Raw genomic sequence first — 5400 nt, forward strand, 5'->3', positions numbered from 1 at the left:
TCACATCATAAACATCATCATATAACAACATAATCACATCATAAACAACATCGTAAACAACATAACAACATCATAAGCACTTCATTAACGACACATGGGTAAATAACAACTTAACAACAACGACACGACTTCAACTCGACAATGCAACTTAGACATCTTACACATCTTGAACCATCCAGACAAATGCAACTACGACCTCTTAATCATGCATGTGCTACCAACCAGGGCATCAAGCCCTCAACTTATTTGAGCAAAGGCTCCAGGGCATCAAGCCCCCAACGTGTTGAGCAAAGGCTCCAGGGTATCAAGCCCCCAACTTAAATGAGTATGCATGGACTCCACAACGTGTACAACTTGGACAACATCAACAACTTAGGACTCCAACACTTTGGAACGACCTCTTACATCTTAAACCGACCCATGCAGCTTAATTAATATACAAGAGCAACATAGGCAGCACATAATCATCTCAAGATATAATAATGTCAAATAATAATCAATCATCAACTTAAGCATCTTATATAATTCACATAATGCATATTAAAATATATCACATTACTAACAACATCAAATCATATTCATCAACATATACATTTATATAATAATTCATCAATCATGAACAACATCATATAACATCATATTCATCAACATATACATTCATATAATAATTCATCAACCATGAACAACATCATATTCATCAACATATACATTCATATATATATATATATATATATATATATATATATATATATATTAAATCATCCAACAAGGATATTCACATCAAACCAAATTAGATCCATCACCACATAGGTTAAATATTCTTAAACCCCTTAATTAAAATCCTAGTACTTCTAGTCTTTAGGTTTGGAATAATTCCATAAGTTTTGGATTAACTTAGAAACGGTTATGCTGAATTTTCATAAAATTTCACTAAGATCTACTTGGAGTATTTTCATCATATCTCAAGAACAAAAAATCATTTTCACGTCAAACCAAAGCCACTGCAAAGCCAACTCCATTATCTACAACTTTCATGTTTACACCAAAGGCCAATTCAAAACAGAAACGTGTAAAAAAAACGCAAGAACATGAAACAGGACGTGCTGTCAGAGAGCAACTCGGGAAAAACCCACTTTTCACTCCAAAATCCCAATTTTAACTTCCCTATGCCCAAATTTGATCCAAAAACTTGTCTAACCATTTCTATACATGTTAAGGCACTCAAAACCATATAAAACATTGCACTAAAAATAACACATGATCTGAACATCAATTCTACACAAATTCAACAGATTTTCTACTCTATTAACAACCAATTACAACTTCAAAACCTAATTCCCAAATTCCCATAACTACAACCTACAACATGCTAAACTCAATTTCAGAATTATACAACTTAGAATTAGAGAAAATTAGTTTCACCCTTACCTTAAATTAGATGATCAGACTCTACAAGATTACTCCTCTTCTCACAAGATTCTTCTCTTCTCTGACTTCTCTCTTCTCTTGGTATTCTCCCTTTTTCTCCAAAAACAGTTTCACGTAATCCTTATTTTTCTAATTCTAACTCTCCCCCCTTTTATATAAATCCTTAACCTACTTATTTTCTCTTATTTTCAAATCTGCCCTCCAAGTCTCGATATTATATTCTAATATATATATATATATATATATATATATATAATAGAAAATATTTCTATAACAAATAACAAATATATTTCTACACCAAATAAGAAATATATTTCTACACCAGATAACATATATATTTCTACACTAGAAAACATATATATTTCTACACCAAATAACATATATTTTTCCACTTATTCCACTAAACTCTTCTAATTTCCAAAACAGCCCCCACAACCTAATCTTATTTTATTTTCAAATCTTATTCTATTTAAATCAACAACACATCACAAAAATCATATAAATCACATAAGTCATAAAAATAGACTCTAAACTCAATAAAATAAATAAATATTAAAATAGGGCGTTACAAAATCAGTCTTAAAGCATGTTGTGAATGCATCAAGGAAGGGTCGAAAACCTTCTTTGTACCTAAAGGTGCTAAGAGTGAAACTGCTGTTCAGTCAGATCCTGAAGCTACTAGCTCTGAGGCTAAGATTATTTCAAAGCCAAAGAACTCTAAGCTAAGACTTCAAAGATTAAGATTTTGAAGAGATCATAATTTGTTCCTCAGAGTCTGTTGAAACTAGAAGCTAGTATCTTAAAGTCTAAGTTTCAGAAGAAGAAAACAGTAGTTGCTACTTGGGAATCAGAACCAAGAGGTACTAAACCTAAGGGAATGAGTAACCAGAGGAAATCAAACTCTCGGCACAAGGTACAAGAAGTGAAGAGTAAAACTTCTAGTACTAACCTCAAAGGAAACATAAGACAATGGGTACCTAAATATGAAAATATCAATATTGCAGATATGTCTAAGAGCAAAAGTAAAGCAAAAATCATGGTACCTAGACAGCGGTTGCTCAAGGCATATGACAGGAGAGAAATCTATGTTCCTCACCCTTACAATGAAAGAAGGAGGAAGTGTGAAGTTTGGAGGTAGACAACCTAGCAAAATCATTGGTACAGGAACTATTGGTAACTCCTCTATCTCAATTAATAATGTGTGGTTGGTAGATAGTCTTTAACACAACCTTTTAAGTATCAGTCAGTTTTTTGAAAATGGTTATGATGTGATGTTAGGAAAGACCAACTACACAGTAATAAAAAAGGATGACAAATCCGTAATATTCAAGGGAAAGAGAGTAGAGAATGTCTATAAAATTAATTTTTCTGAACTGGTTGATCAGAAGGTAATTTCCCTTCTATTAGTGAATGATAAGAAATGAATGTGGCACAGAAGGTTGGGACATGGTAACTAGCGATTAATCTCTAAGCTTAGTAAGTTACAACTGGTCAAAGGCCTACCTTACATTGATTATCATTCAGATGCACTTTCTGGTGCATTCCAGAAAGGGAAGATTGTGAAATCAACTTTTAAAACAAAAGACATTGTCTTAACCTCCATACCCTTAGAATTACTTCATTGGATCAGTTAACACTACATCCTTATATTGAAGTAAATATGGATTAGTCATTGTTGATGATTATAGAAGATGAACTTGGGTAAAATTTCTGAGAATTAAGGATAATGCATATGATGTATTTAGTAACTTCTGCACTTAAATACAGTTTGAAAAAGAAATGAAAATTTTAAAAGTCAGAAGTGATCTGTTGGAACAAAATGTGTTTTACAATAAACCTTAATGAGTTTTGATGATAACAAGGTATTAAAAATTGTCAATTGGTTTTTGCTAATAATTGTTCAAGTGTACAGGACCATAGGCAAAACTCTGTCAAATTTGATTCTAAAGGCACTCTGAATTTCTGCACTTATTTGATATATCTTAGAAATTCTTAAGTCTAGAGTCTTTAGTGCATTGTATTGTGAACACCACTGATTGTATATCAAGTGTTCAAGTCAAACAATTTTCTGTGTAATTTTGTTTGATTAGAAGTCTCTTGCTTTAGTGCTTGAGCATTGGAAGTCTCTCGCCTGCGTGCTTGAGCATTTGGGAAGTCTCATACTAAAGAGTATTGAGCAGTTGTAATCTGTGTGATTATTTCTTTGTGGAAATATCCTTGGAAGTGCAAGGGGAACTGGACTACTTCCGGTTTGTGGAAGGAACCAGGATAATTGCTTGTGTCTCTCTCTTTCTTTTCTCTGCTCTGTTTTTATTCCGCTGCATATCTGATTCTGAACATCACATCAGAAGCATTCCCAACCAGCTTCTGAAGTGATACCAGAAGAAGAATTTTCGAGAAAAAAAAAAAACACAATTCAACCCCCCCCCCCCCCCCCCCCCCCCCTCTTGTGTTTTTCTCACCTTCAATTGGTATCAGAGCTTGCTCTGTTATCAAAGCACTTAACCGTGTGACAGATCAAGATCTGAGAAAAACATGTTTGAGGAACCTGAATCTTCTACATCTACAAGATACAATAATGTTAGTCATGACTATGGTACATCTGACAAGAAATCAGAGTCTGGAAAAGCTCCAAAGTTCAATGGAGATCCAGAAGAGTTTTCTTGGTGGAAAACCAACATGTACAACTACATCATGGGATTAGATGAAGAGCTGTGGGATATTCTTGAAGATGGAGTTGATGATTTGGTTTTGGATGAAGAAGGAGCTGCTATTGACAGAAAGATTCACACTCCTGCTCAGAAGAAGCTTTACAAAAAGCATCACAAGATCAGAGGGATCATTGTTGCTTCTATACCACGCACTGAATATATGAATATGAGTGATAAATCCACTGCTAAGGCAATGTTTGCATCACTCTGTGCTAACTACGAAGGTAGCAAGAAGGTTAAAGAAGCAAAGGCACTAATTCTAGTTCATCAGTATGAGCTGTTCAAGATGAAGGATGATGAGAGTATAGAGGAGATGTACTCAAGATTTCAAACTTTAGTATCTGGACTGCAAATACTGAAGAAGAGTTATGTTGCTTCTGATCATGTGAGCAAGATTCTGAGAAGCTTGCCTTCTAGATGGAGACCCAAAGTAACTGCCATTGAGGAAGCTAAGGATCTAAACACTTTGAGTGTTGAAGATCTTGTCAGTTCCCTCAAGGTACATGAAATGAGTTTGAATGAGCATGAATCCTCTAAGAAGAATAGATCTATTGCTCTACCATCTAAAGGATAGTCTTCCAAAGCTTACAAGGCCAGTGAATCTGAAGAAGAGTCACCAGATGGAGATTCTGATGAAGATCAATAAGCTGTCTAACAAGCTTGAATATCTGGCAAAGAAGCAGAAGAAGTTTTTGAGCAAGAGGGGTGGTTATAAGAACTCCAAGAGAGAAGATCAAAAGGGATGCTTCAATTGTAAGAAGCCTGGACATTTCATTGCTGATTGCCCTGATCTTCAGAAGGAGAAGTCAAAGAGCAGACCTAAGAAACCAAGTTTTAGCTCGAGCAAATTCAGAAAGCAAATCAAGAAGAGTTTGATGGCGACCTGGGAAGATCTGGATAGTGAATCTGGTTCTGATAAAGAAGAAGCAGATGATGATGCAAAAGCAGCCATGGGGTTAGTGGCAACAGAATCATCAGAAGCCGTATCAGAAGCTGAATCAGATTCAGAAGATGAAAATGAGGTATGCCTAAGGGCAAGAGAGAAACAAAGGTCCTGGTACCTAGACAGCGGGTGTTCAAGGCATATGACAGGAGAGAAAGCTTTGTTCCTCACCCTTACCATGAAAGATGGAGGAGAAGTGAAGTTTGTTGGCAACCAAACTGGAAAAATCATTGGTACAGGTACTATTGGTAATTCCTCCATTTCAATAAATAATGTTTGGCTAGTAGATGGTCTGAAGCATAACCTATTGAGCATCAG

This window comes from Medicago truncatula, chromosome 2, assembly GCF_003473485.1.
Source record: "Medicago truncatula cultivar Jemalong A17 chromosome 2, MtrunA17r5.0-ANR, whole genome shotgun sequence".
Taxonomy (NCBI): Eukaryota; Viridiplantae; Streptophyta; class Magnoliopsida; order Fabales; family Fabaceae; genus Medicago; species Medicago truncatula.